The following is a 14,922-nucleotide window of genomic DNA, read 5'->3' on the forward strand; positions in this document are numbered from 1 at the left end:
AATTGTCTCAAATTTTAACCTCAGGGTTTAGCTGTGTTTCAAAGATCCCTCCCCCCGCAGCCCCCATCCTCACTTTTGTACTGTTGTGTATGTGCCCGTATGTGTGGGTGCTCAAGTAATACTGGAAATTTCATGAGATTCTATCCTGTTTTAGACTTATGAATCCACATTACCTAAAAACCTTTAAATACTCAGGACAGCTGTTATACTGCTGCCAAATTTTAACTGCTTTCAATAATCATCATAATTTATGAAAAATTTAAAGGACAAAAGTGCCCCAGTGAAAGATCTAGCACCCCCAGGTTTCTGAGCCCTAGTCTATGAATACAGGCTATGATTTTTAAAACAAAATCTCTCAAATTTCATGAGCATGTTTGTGTGTGTTTTGGAAATTGAGACAGTAGCTTTGAGAATACACAGAACATCTCTCGCTCAGCCTACAAGTATCTCCTTCCACTTCTGTATCAACTTGATAATAGAAAGAAGTTAATTCGCTTTTATTATAAATCTAAGAAATCAATCAAATGTAAAATAGCAAAAATAATTATAGAAAAGATCATTTTAAAAATATTTTTCAGTTTAATTGGGCCCACTAGTTAAGCTTTGTTAGAATTGGAAGTTTAAAGAAAGCCTAGTGTTGTCTAAACCAAAAGGGGATCATTTTGATAAAAACAAAAATTATATAGTCCCCAGCATGGTATGTAGCATATGGTTAGGAAATAATGCCCAAGTTTTAGAGCCTAAAATAAAGGGAGTAATGGGAGAAGGTGGGGGTGTAATAAGAAACCACATCAGCTCATTTAAAATGTTTTAAGAATGTTATAGAGCTGATTGATAGTTCCTTTGTAATGGGCTGTAAAAGGGTAAGGATATAAAAATACCTATAGTGGGCATGTTTAAGGATACTGCGGAAGGATGAGACTCTTACCTCAGGATTCTAAAATTGTAATTTGCATCTTTTTATGGAGTTATTCATTGTGTTTCCTTGAGGGTACTGTGACCTTTTGCATAGAATAAAGTTAAGCTGCTAAATATTGTCTATAAACAGTAGATATGATGAATTACAAGTAAGCCTGCCTGATCGGTTTTGACCACTATGTAGATATGACATTACGTAGTAATGTAATATAAAAATTCTATGAGCCATAATTAAAGAGCCCAGGATCTGCTTCCTGCTTGATAATTAGCTAACAGCACAAACTGGAGCCGGAAGACTCCTTTCTTTTTGGTTCAGTTTCTTTTTCTATAAAGACGAAATATGTTTGAATGGCATTTTTGGAAAAGTACCGCAATCTTAGGAGAGCATGTGAATCACAGCATTATCATAAAAAAGTTAAAATTTATTCTCATTCTTTGACTTGCCCTTTCCCTGACCCCAGATTTTTATGGTGTTGTATTTTAACTTGTTGAATTTTAGCTCTGCAGTCTAGCTTTCATGTTCCTTAGTCACCATCCACTTCTTTCATTCAGAGGTGGATTCTTGATTTCACTAATAAATGTTTCTGTCAATGTACAGAGAAGAGAAAACATCTGCTTTTCTTTCTTTTTTTTTTTTTCTCTTTTTTCAAGACAAGGTTTCCCTGGGTAACTGTGGCTGTCCTAGAAGTCGGTCTGTACACCAGGATGGCCTCAAACTCAGAGATCTGCCTCTGCATTTTGAGAGCTGGGGACTAAATGCATACACTACCACCCATATTTTATTTTTCTTCAACGTTGATTTGTCTTTTATTTCTTGGTGCTGGATATCAAACCCAGGGCAGTGTGCATGCTATGTATGTGCTCGACTGTTAGCGACACTCCAGCTCTTACTTATCCTTTAAGACTTTCCATTCTTAGGCTGAGAAATAGCTCAATGAGTAAAATGTATGCTGTGCAAGCATGAGACCTGGAGTTCAGTATCCAGAACCTATGTTTAGATAGTGGTGGTACCTGTTTGTAATCAAAGGGGAAACAGAAGGGTTTGTGAGGCCCACTGAGTAGCCAGCCTAATCTAATGCAACTGAAGGTATGGATATTTGTAAGCTACCCTGTGAGTGCTGGGAACCAACACGGGTCCTATGCAAGAGCAACAGTAAGTGTTTTTTAACTAGTGAGCCAACTCTTCCTCCTATACCACAAAGTAAACAGTCTGCAAGGCCCAAGTGAGTATAATACCAGAGATGGTATGGGATGCTACAGAAATTGCAGTTATCAAAGAAACCCTCCTTCGGAAGCATATTTAAGGAACTATTGGAAGGATGGAAAGTAGCCAGAAGAGAAGGTGGAAAGCAGAGGAAGGAAGAGTATTTTAAACAAAAGGAATATCATATGGGAAGACAAGACAACTGCATTGTAGACTGGAAAGACATTCAGAATGGCTGAGAAAACAACGGGAAGGGTTGAAGCTAGAAATCTAAAGGATACTGAAAGGATTTAGTATGACTATTGTCCCTTTTTAGGTTCTTGACATTTTCTTCTCAAAACAGACTATATGTATCCACTCCATTCTTGGTCATGTGACTCAGCCCTGCAAGTCCATCACTAGAGATATTGGTAACTGTTCTTCTCTGGAGGAGCTGATGAGATATGATCCAGAGATGGTGGTGAGGGCTTGTTTCCTCAAGATGATGCCTGTGTGCTTCAGAACAAAAGACAGATATTATGTACAGGGCAAATGTTCTTGGATCCTTTTGTCCTGAGTCCTGCTGCTGTCTTTGTTTGTCTAGAGAAAAAGTGCTCTACATATACAAAGAAACAAAGGATGGTGACCGAGATACACCCCTCCCTCCATTCCTTCCTTTCTCCCTCCTCTCCTCTTTTTCTTCTTCCTGTCCCCCCTCCTTCCTGCATCCTTTCCAAAGATATCTTCAGCTATACTGTGAACGCTGGATTGGATGAGACCCTAACTAGAATTGGAGAGACCAACCGCCCCACCCCATGGTAATAGAATAGATAAAAGCTGTGGCTAGGGTTGAACAAAACAGTGGTAATAAAGCAGATTTCAGAGAAACACTGTCATGACTTTCTCTTGGGTGTTGGCCAAGAAGAGTAAGAATCTAAGATGGTGCCTCTATCTCTGAGGTCAGCTGCAGTTTTATTTGTGAATGTGAAACATGTGAGACTATAACAGACTTAGTGAGACCGAGATGTTCTTGAAGTTACCTCTGCTCCTCACCTTGAATGCTCATGCTGTATCATGGCCCATTGGATGAGTGATGCTGATGGTCTATGACTAATGAATGAAATAGAAGTGATGGAATGCCACTCTGGAGACTGAGTAGCAAAAAGATGGCTCCTTTTTCTCATCTTTGCTTGCCTGTGCTTGCTTTCTGTTGCTCACTCTAGTGGAGCCCATTTGCTTTGTTCTGAGTGGCCCTGCACAGTGGTCTGTGTTGCAAGAGAGTTCAGAGGAGCAGCTGTTCAAAATACAATATAGAGTATGGTGGCACTTGAGCAGAAAGATTGTGAGTTCAAGGCCAGCCTAGACTACATACATAGCAAGGCCTTGAATCAAATCAAGAAACAAACAAATCTAGTATACAATCAATATACATGCTTAAAGCTCACAAGATTGATCTTGGCTGGAAAGTATATTAATTTAATTCAATCCATTAAATTAATTAATGATATTAATTATTAAAATAAAATTATTAGGTAGCTTAATTATATAATTATTTGTATGTCTAAGTATATGATAGCTTAATTATATAATTATTTGTATGTCTAAGTATATGAGTATGTGTATGTGTGTGTGTGTGTGTGTGTGTGTGTGTGTGCGTGTGAGTACAGTACCTGTGGAGGCCAGCAGAGGGTTTTGGGTCCCCTGGAGTTAGAGGTGGTTGTAAGCCACTCTATGTGGTTTCTAAAAAAGAAACATTTAAACTCTTTAAACTGCTAAACCACTTTACAAGCCTTTAAAAAAAAATTAAAATAAGTTTTTATTTTATGTATATGAATACACTATCATCTTTTGACACACCAGAAGAGGGCATTGGATCCTCTTACAGATGGTTGTGAGCCAACATGTGGTTGCTCAGGATTGAACTCAGGATCTCTGGAAAAGCAGTCAGTGCTCTTAACTGCTGGGCCATCTCTCTAGCCCCAGGAACCTCTTTTTAAAATTATAAAATTACATGTATTTATTTGTTTACTTATTTTGTGTGTGTGTTCATACACTCACTTGCATGTGCACGTTCCCAGCACCCACCATATTTTTAAAATAATTTGTTTATTTTTAAGTGTATGGGTTTTTACTTGCATATATGGCTATGTACTACAAGTGTTCAGTGCTTTCAGAAGCCAAAGGATGGCATTGGAGCACCTAGGACTGGGGTTATAGGCAGTCGTGTAGGTGTTGGTAGCTGACAGACTAGCACACAGACCACACCCCCAGCCTCTGCAAGAGCAATAGGTACTCGTCCATAGCACTGAGCCTTCGGACCAGCCTCACCCACTCACTGTATTTTAAAGCACGAGACAGAGACAGACTCAAAAATGTGCAAGCAGCAACAGACTGAGAAATCTAGATATTCATTTAGCACATGGCCTGAGCAGCAGTATGATGCCATCTTAAAAAGTCTCAGAACGAGATTGCAGAAGTGGCACCAGCAGTTAGGAGCACTTGAACACTTGCTGTCCATCCAGAGGATCTGAGTTCAGTTCCCAGTACTAATACCCGACAGCTCACAACCACCTTGTAACTCCAGGTAATGGAAAAGCTTTGAGAACTACTACACAGGATTTAGCCAGACATAAAGCTAATCAAAGACAATGTCTATAGGGGTCACAGACTCCAAGCAGCACACCAAACATCAGGAAGAATGGCCCAGACCCAGGGACCAACATTTACATCCTGACCCATGATGAGTGGAACAGCGGTATAGTGAACCAGCCTCACAAAGGTGTCCTTAGGAGAAACAATAGTATTAGAAACCAGCTTCCTGAAGGAATGCCAAGAGATTTAACCAGCATCTGTCATGAGACCTCACACTGAAAATGGACTACTCAGAGGCAAGAACATCCTTCACATTGGGCAATGGTGCCTTTAATCCCAGCACTTGAGAGGCAGAGGCAGGCAGATTTCTGAGTTTGAGGACAGCCTGGTCTACAGAGTGAGTTCCAGAACAGCCAGGGTTACACAGAGAAACCCCGTCTCGAAAGAAAAGAAAAGAACATCCTTCGCTACTTGAGCCTAAAAGACCACCAGATGTATGACTAGCACATATGATCCCACTGTACAACAAGCATCTGTGACTAGACCATCCAGGAGTGTGATCAGTATCTGGATCCTAGGAATAAATGCTAAAAGAGTTGAGGTTTCAACTACCAACCAAGTAGTATTTATTTGTTTATTTATATGTATAGGTATTTTACCTGCATGTGTGTCTATGTCCATGGAGGCCAGAATAAGTCAACACCAGTAGTCATTTTTATAAAAAAGAGAATACCACTTCCAGTCTGGGCTGGTGCCCTGAGTAGACTTGGGCACAAACTCCCCAGCCAGTCCTACACCCAAAGGAAGCTCCACTCCCAGGCACTCTAACACGCCCAGGATCACAGGATCCCAGGAGCTTGGTAACACCAGGATCTCAGGGTCTCAGAGACAGCTTGACACCCAGGAGATCTGGCACTCCCAGGATCTCAGGATCACAGGATCACAGAATCAAAGGATCAGAGAGACAGCTTGACTCTGAGGAATTCTAACATGACCAGGATCACAGAAAGGAAGAGCTCCACTCAGATATAGCCAGGGCAGGTGACACTAGAGATAACCAGATGGCGGGAGGCAAGCATAGAACATAAGCAACAGAAACCAAGCTTACTTAGCATCATCAGAACCCAATTCTCCCACCATAGCAAGTCCTGGATACACCATCGCACTGGAAAAGCAAGATTCAGATCTAAAATCACCTCTCATGATGATGATAGAGGACTTTAAGAAGGACATAAATAGCACCTTTAAAGAAATACAGGAGAACACAGGTAAACAGCTAGAAGCCCTTAAAGAGGAAATACAAAATCCCTTAAAGAATTATAGGAAAACACAATCAAACAGGCAAAGGAAACAAAACCATCCAGGATCTAAAAGTGGAACTAGAAACAATAAAGAAATCATAAAGGGAGACGACCCTAAAGTTAGAAAACATAGGAAAGAGATCAGGAGTCATAGATGCAAGCATCACCAACAGAATACAAGAGACAGAAGAAAGAATCTCAGGGGCAGAAGGCACCATAGAAAACATTGACACAACAGTCAAAACATAAAGAAACAAAAAGCTTCTAACCCAAAACATCTGGGAAATCTAGGACGCAATGAGAAGACCAAACCTAAGGGTTATTATAGGTATAGAAAAGAGTGAAGATTCCCAAGTTAAAGGGCCAGTAAATATCTTCAACAAAATTATAGAAGAAAACTTCTCTAATCTAAAGAAAGAGATGCCCATGAACATACAAGAAGCCTACAGAACTCCAAATAGACTGGACCAGAAAAGAAATTCCTCCTGTCACATAGTAATCAAAACACCAAATGCACTAAACAAAGAAAGAATATTAAAATCAGTAAAGGAAAAAGGTCAAGTAACATACAAAGGCAGACCTATCAGAATTATGGCAGATTTCTCACCAGAGACTATGAAAACTAGAAGATCCTGGGCAGATGTCATACAGACCCTAAGAGAACACAAATGCCAGCCCAGGCTACTATACCCAGCAAAACTCTCGATTACCCTAGACAGAGAAACCAAGATATTCCATGACAAAACCAAATTTACACAATATCTTTCCATAAATCCAGCCTTACAAAGGATAATAGATGGAAAACAACATAAGGAACAAAACTACACCCTAGAAGAAGCAAGAAAGCAATCTCTCAATAAACCCACACAAATGTAATTCCATCTCTAACAACAAAAATAACAGGAACAATAATTTTCCTTAATATCTCTTAATATGAAAATTAGTATTACCAACATATCCTAATCAATTAAAAGTAAAAAATATGAGGAATTAGAAATTTTTTGGCTGTCATCCACTGGTCTTTCTAATTTGGTAATTGGAGAAATAGGTCCAATATTGTACAATCCATATACACTTTCTGCTTATTCGTGACAGTGTCTTGCTGTGTACCACATAATGGTCTTGAAATCATGCTTCTCCTATCTCAGCCTCTCTATTATCATATTGTTTATTTGATGTTCTTACACTATACTATGGTTTTCAGAACAGCTTACATATTTCAAAAGTATTTATACAACCAAAAGAAACGTAGACAATTTGGGAGGTGGCTTGTAAGAGAACAACAAAGAGTGAAACTGAGTGCTTGACATTTGTAACTACTGTATCAAGTCTGAAGAAGAGGAACTTATAAGTTACTCTTTTTCTGCAATAAATGCTTTTCAAAATCATCACAGCCAATGAACCAGATTCTTACCCTCACCTAATGTCTGTGCCACCCTCCAAGCAGAACCATTGTTCATTGAAACAGTTGGTGAATGACTTCATGTATAGACCATCTTAATACACACACCTCTTCTTAAATGAATGTAACCTGTTCCTTGTGGGTTCAGTATGATGATAATCACTCAAGTCAAATAGCTTTGACCAAAGCAGGAAATCTGTATCCAAATAATCATGCCTACAATTCATTCCTTGGTGCAGCAGAACTGTCAGCTCTCAGCTTAGCTTCGATGAAGATAAAATCCTTTGGTGACGTGAGGGTCATTGAAGTACAGCCTTATTACAATGAACGCCAATGTCTAAAAACTGTTCTTATTTTGGGCTTGTACCACAGTAAGAGCCAAGATTTTAAAGCTCTACTGAAAACAAAACAACAAATCAACAAACAAAAAGACTTTATCTAGCTGGGCAGTGGTAGCACATGCCTTTAATCCCAGCACTCAGGAGGCAGAGGCAGGCAGATTTCTGAGTTCAAGGCCAGCCTGGTCTACAGAGTTCCAGGACATCCAAGGCTATATAGAGAAATCCTGTCACGAAAAATCAGAAAAAAAAGACTCTTTCTATTTATGTTCCTTTAATAACATGTCCATCATTTTTATGATTGGTATAAAAATAAATACTGTGTTGAATATAATAAAAAATAGACATTAATATTTAAATATATATCTTCATGTTACCTATTCCAAAGAAAGATTTAGACCCATATTATCATTTTATAGTCATTGATTAAATTTATATTTGTCTTTTCATATTAATTTTTAAGTTCAACTTATTATGAATAAAATAAACTTAGGCCACATTAACCTGTTTAAAAAAGAAGAGTGAGAGAGAGTACCAGGGACCTAGTCTGGTATTTGGAACAGAAGCCTAGTAGAGAAAAATGGCACCTCAAATGTACTACAATCTAGTCCCTCTTGAACGTAACAGATATTTCCACTAAAAGAGGAGCAGTGTTTAATAAAAATATTCTTGGCATAAGATATGGCTCAGTGGTTAAGAGTACTTACTGGCTCTTCTTCCAGAGGAGCCTGGTTTGAATCCCAGTACTCATAGTGGATCACAACTATGGATAACTCCAGGTCCAGGGAATTTGATCCCTACTCTGGCCTCCATAGGTACCAGGAATGTATATGGTGCCTAAGACACACATGTAGGTAAAACCCAGACACATAAAACAAAAATACCTTAAAAATTCCAAACAAAGATTTACCATCTAACTAAAACAAAAACAAAAAAAAAAACCAAAAACATGCAACACCAAAGCATCATGTGTCTTTCACAAATTATTAATCTCAGTAATGTACTCAAGTAAGAGTAAACAGGATGCCATCCTTGACAAAAAAAAAATTCAAAAGAATGATTATAAGTATATTTTAAGAAATCAGAGAGTGGGCTGGAGAGTTGGCTCAGCAGGGTGAGGAACACTGACTGCTCTTCTGGAGGTCCTGAGCTCAAATCCCAGCAACCACATGGTGGCTCACAACCATCTGTAATGAGATTGGATACCCTCTTCTGGTGTGTCTGAAAACAGCTACAGTGTGCTTACATATACTAAGTAAATAAACCTTTAAAAAAAAAAAAGAAATCAGAGAGTATACAAACTCCTGAATGAATTTGAAACACACACACACACACACACACACACACACACACATACACACACAACTAGAGAGAATAAGGAAGTAAAAATAGGACATGAAAGTAAAATTCAATAAAGAGAAATAGTGAAAAGAAAAGCAAATTAAGGTAGTGCATGTGAATAGTTGAGAAGTCTATTAAGATCCACAGTGCCCTCACCAATAGGACAGATGAAGGCAGGAGAAAGCATCTGGGCATAAAGGTAACGTAGAACAATTTGAGTGTTCAGACCATGACAAAGATAAAGAGAAGGTATGTATAAACGTTGTAGATCTATATGTCTTAATTAGGGATTCTGTTGCTGTGAAGGGACACCATGACCATGGCAGCTCTTACAAGGATAACATTTAATTGGGACTGGTTACAGGTTCAGAGGTTTAGTCCATTAATGTCATGGTTGGACACACGGCAATTCAGGGGCAGACCTGGTGCTGGAGAAGGAGCTAGGAGTTCTATATCTGTATCACCAAGCAGTAGGGAGGGAGAGAGAGCCACTGGGGTTGGTTTGAGCTCCTGCAACCTCAAAGTCCACCCCGAGTAACACACTTCTCCAAGGCCACACCAATCCAATAAGGTCACCTGCCCTAAGCCTTTCAAACAATCCCACTCTTCTATGAGCATTTGGGACCATTTTCATTCAAATCACCACATCCCATACTCTGGCCCCATTTGCTTGTAGCCATATCATAATATAAAATGCATTCGGTCCAACTTCTAAAGTCCCCATAGCCTATCACAGTCTTAACTATGTTTAAAGTCCCAAGTTCAAAGTCTCTGATTCTTATGTCAATCTCTAAAATCAAAATGAAAAAGCACATCATATACTTGCAACAAGAAAATGGCACAAGTTATATATTACCATTCCAAAGGAGAGGAAAGGGAGCTATAGTGAGGAAACACTGGACCAAAGCAAGATTGAAAGCCAACTGGACAGACTCCAAACTCTGCATCTCCATGTCTGATATCCAAGTGCTCTTCAGATCTCCAACTCCTGCAACACAGTTCTTTCTCTTGGGTTGGTTCCACACACAATTACCAGCTTTTGCTGGCAGCTGTCCCATAACTCTGGCATTTCCAGCATCTTGGGGCTTCCAAGGCAATCTAGGGTTTACCTTTACAGCTTTGTAAAGGTAAAGGGTTTACCTTTCACAGCCTCCCACAGTGGCCTCTGGGCCTCCATGAGGAGACACCCCCACCACAGTCTTGGCCTCAGCAGCTCTTCTTAGTCACAGACAGAGATCCCATAGTCCCTGTTCTCTATCATGGACTCTAAAGCCAAAACAAGTAGCCAAAGCTGCCAGGTTCTGGAGCTCTCTGGGGCTGGCACATGGCTCCTTTCATTCAATCACATATAAAACATCAGCTTTCTGTTTTCAGTTGTTTCCTTCATTGCCTAAGCTTGGCTGGCCTAGAATTTGCTCTGTAAATCAGGCTGGTTTTGAAGTCTGAAATCCACCTGCCTCTGCCTTCCAAGTGCTGGGATTGAAGGTGTGTGTTTTTCTTTAATTAGAAAAGTTAGAAGTTTGTCCAGGTGGCCCTCCCTTTATTCTTGATGTTAACTCTTCTCCTCACACTGTACATTCTGTATTTTTCCTTTCTCAGCTTGCTGTTTTTCATTGTAGAGCTGCATAAATGTGGCCACTAATAACCAAGCAACACAGTCGATATTGATACTAGGTTGCCTGGAAACTTCCTTTGCCAATGCTGTTAGTTCAAAACTCTCCAATTTAGCCTCAGGCCTGTTTGTTTGGACAAGGGGAGAAAGCAGCCACATTCTTTGCCATAATACCACAAGAATGATCTCTATGTCATATATCAATTCTTCTCTTCTGAAACCTCATGAACTGGGCCCCCAGTTCAAATCCCCCTCAGTACCACTGTCTTCTGTGCTCACACTAGTGGAGCCCAGTAAGCCCCACTTAAAATGTTCAGTCTAGTACAGAGTTCCAAAATGTTCCATAGTTCTCCAGGCAAAAACATGGTCAGGCTATCACAGCAATACCCCAATTGCTGGTAGCAACTTCTGCCTTAGCGCTTCTGTTGCTGTGAAGGGACACCATGATCAGGAAAATATTTAATTGTGGCTGGCTTATAGGTAGTAAGCTTGACGTCATGCAGGCAGACATAGGGCTGGAGAAGAAGCAGAGAGTTCTACATCCAAACTGGCAGACAGCAAGAAGGGATAGAGAGCCACTAAGCCTGGCTTGAGCTTCTGAAACTCAAAACCCACCCCCAGTGGCACATTTCCTCCAACAAGGCCACACCAATACAACAAGGCCAAATGTCCCAATCCTTTTGCCACACCCTATGAGCCTGTAAGGGCCATTTTCATCCAAAACACCACACTATGGGACACTAAATAGGCCAGACAATCTCCTCTCATCATATTATAGTCAAATCATTAAATACACAAAAGGAAAAAGGATATTTGGCAACTATAAGAGAGTAACACCAAGTCACACACAAAAGCAAGCTATCATAATAACATCAGATTTCAACAGAAACTTTAAAAGCTGTGAGTTCTTAGAATTATATATTTCAAGTTCTGAAAGAAAAAAGTTACCGAACCCAGACTATAATACACAGTAAAGAGTAAAGATGTTGGTCATAAATGAAGGAGAAATAAATAAATAATAATAATAATAATAATAATAATAATAATAATAATAATAATAATAATAGTAATTATTATTTTAAAAGGCTAATGGAACTTATGACCACTATGCTATCTCTAAAGGGATTCTTGAAGGAATCTTTCCAACTTAAAACAGAAATATGCCTATGAGGCAAAAGGGAAGACTAGACCACATGAAAATACAACATAAGCAAATGAGGAATAAGAAAACACACAAAACATTGAAAGGGATCACTCTGGAATTAGTAGCAGATTTCAATAAGACAATATTAGTGGTCTAAATTTCTCAGCTCAATGACAAACTATAAGATGGAATTAAAAAACAGAATCTAGCCAAATGTAATAGTAAACACTTAACTCCCAGTTGTCAGAAAACTAAACAAGAGTATATCTGAGTTCTGTCATTCAGCAAAAAGTTAAAATCGAAAAATCTATTTGATGCACCTCATCATCAAAAATGTATGTAAGCTCTGACTGAAAAAAATGGAAAAAGGTATTCCAAGGAAATGAAAACAGAAAACATGGGACTAATATCTGACAAAATAGATTTAAAACAACTTTTAAAAGTGGTTTAGGAAACAATCATCCAGAGAACATTACAGCTTTAAACATATATGAACAAAACACAAATGCCCTTGGTTTCATAAAACAAATGCTACCAATGTAAAGACACACATTAACCACAACAAAATAATAGTGGTTCATTTTAACTACCTATCCTCACCAGTGTGTCATCCTGATGAGAACTGAACAGAAGCAGCAGTTAAGTGACACCAATGATTACAGAGACCTCACAAACATCCATTGACTATTCCATCTGAGCACTGTAGACTCCATACTCTTCTTATTAGTCCATGGAAATGGATTTAAAATAGATCATATAATAGGAGGCAAAATAAGCCCTAAAACATTGGGAGATTATGATCAATTTTGAAAAAAGCATAAATAATAGTAGAAGCATGAGTATATACAGACTTGTGAAGATTAAACATGATGAATGTGTCATAGAAGAAATCAAAAAGGAAATTAAATTCTTAGAAGCAAGTGAAAATGAAAACAGTATACCAGGACATGGCAGAAACAGCAGTGTTAAGAGTTTATACCTACAAATGTCTATTTTGAAGAGTCAGATCTAAAATAAATAACTTAATGATGGATCTTAGAGCCTCTGAAGAAACTCAAAATCAGTAGAGAAGAAGAAAGAATTAAAATCAGAGGAAAAATTAATGAAATATCTTTTAAAAAGGCAGACAATAAGTGAAATAAAGAGTTGGATCTTTGAAAAGGTACTTAGCCAAACTAACTGAAACAAAGAGAAAGGTCTGGGATGTAACTCAATTAGTAAAGTGCCTGCCCAGCACTGATGAATGCCCGAGTTTGATCCCTAGTACCACATGAACCAGGCATGATAGTTTTCTCTTGTAGTTCCAGCTCTTGAAAGAGATGTAAGGATCAGGAACTTAAGATCATCCACAGCTACTACTAGTGATTTTGAGACCCAATGTGGATAACATGAGACCTTGCTGTGGTTTTTGTTTTTGTTTTGTTTTTCAGTGAAGAAATAGGATGTATTATTTACTTTTCTATTGCTCTATAAAATTCTTTGACCAAAGCAACCTACAGAAGAAAGTATTTATTTTAGCTTACAGTTCCAGAAAAATAAAAGTCCATCAAAGTAGGGAGGCATAACAACAGTTGGCAGGCATGGTAGCAAGAAACAGAGTACTTATCTTCAAGCCATAAGCATGAAGCATAGAGAATGAACCAGAAGTGGGGCCAGGCTATAAGCTCTCAAGCCCACCTCTAGTGGCATGCCTCCTCTAGCAAGGGTGCACCTTCTAAACCTCTCCAAATAGTGTGACCACGGAGACCCAGAGCTGAAAGAGCCAAGCCTTGAGGGAACAGTCTCCATTAAACTTACAGAAGAAGATAAGCCATGAAGAATATGTTCAGTGTACATTAAGTACTTGTATTCAAATGTCTAAATTCATAAAGTTGGAGATAAAAAGACATGCCAGTGAAATTCAGAAAACCATTATGATTATTAGAGACTCAGTATTCCATTAGATTAGAAAATCTTAACTGTGATTGTATATGACTTACCAAAATTAAGCCATGATGATAATACAACCAGATCTGTAATACAAGATTGAAACAGTAATAAAAATTCACCTAACTAAAAAGGTTCAGGCCTAGATTGGTATCACTGCTGACTTGTAAACCATTAAAGACAAACTACCATCACTGTTTCTCAAACTATTCAATAAGTTAGAAAAGAAAGAAATACTTCCAAACTCTATTTACAAAGCCAGTATTACTCTCATACTAAATAAGATAAGAGATCTCACAAAAGAAATTACAGACCATTCTTTGTGATGAAGATAGATACAAAATTTCTTCATAAGATTTCTTACATGTGAATCATGTAAGCTACAATAATAACCAGCCTGTTAAGACATTCTCACCAATGCCATAGTGGCACAAATTTCATGGGAGTAACCAACCACATTCTGTATTTACTGCCTGCTCCAAAAGAGGAAGCCTATACTTGGCCCTGTTATCTGGCCAAAAACCTGTAGCTAGTTAGGTCTTGGGTCCTATGGGAGAACCAAATTTTTTTTTTTTTTTTTTGGTTTTTTGAGACAGGGTTTCTCTGTGTAGCCCTGGCTGCCCTGGAACTCATTCTGTAGACCAGGCTGGCCTTGAATTCAGAAATCCACCTGCCTCTGCCTCCCAGGTGCTGGGATTGAAGGCATGCACCACCACCACCTGGAGAGAAACCCTATTTTTATTTTGTTAAATGGACATATCAGAAAAACAACTCATAATGGCTTATTGTTTTACCCATAGATTAATGGATCTTCCAATCCCCAAATGAGAAGCTTCTTTTGGTAGTATAGGTAGGTGATTAATACAGGTGATTAATACAGCTGGCTAAGTAGCTACACTGTGAAATGCTCAGCCCTAAGTGCGACTTCTATATCGCATAGCCTCTTCCCAAGACTCAGAAATTGTTGTGGAAGAGATGGAAGAAGGATTGTAAGAGCCAAAAGCAGATGAGTTCAAGTAAACAGTGTTTTATGGAAATAACAAGGCACTTACACATATTAACTCAATAAGCTGAAGCCAGAAGAAATCCCCACATGGGGGAGTGCAAACTGGTACAACCACTCTGGAAATCAGTTTGGCAGTTCCTCCGGAAATTGGACATAGTT

General features: G+C 38.7%; 2 protein-coding genes across 2 annotated transcripts in view; one reads left to right on the forward strand and one right to left on the reverse strand.

The window, feature by feature from the left end:
- Positions 1-14,922, reverse strand: part of Ss18 (SS18 subunit of BAF chromatin remodeling complex) — a 138,404-nt gene that overhangs the window by 108,935 nt on the left and 14,547 nt on the right. The gene's annotated exons all lie outside the window — the stretch shown is intronic.
- The window catches only part of Psma8 (proteasome 20S subunit alpha 8), a 71,261-nt gene that overhangs the window by 653 nt on the left and 55,686 nt on the right, over positions 1-14,922 (forward strand). The window lies entirely within an intron of this gene.

The sequence above is a fragment of the Mastomys coucha genome, unplaced genomic scaffold (assembly GCF_008632895.1).
Source record: "Mastomys coucha isolate ucsf_1 unplaced genomic scaffold, UCSF_Mcou_1 pScaffold13, whole genome shotgun sequence".
NCBI lineage: Eukaryota > Metazoa > Chordata > Mammalia > Rodentia > Muridae > Mastomys > Mastomys coucha.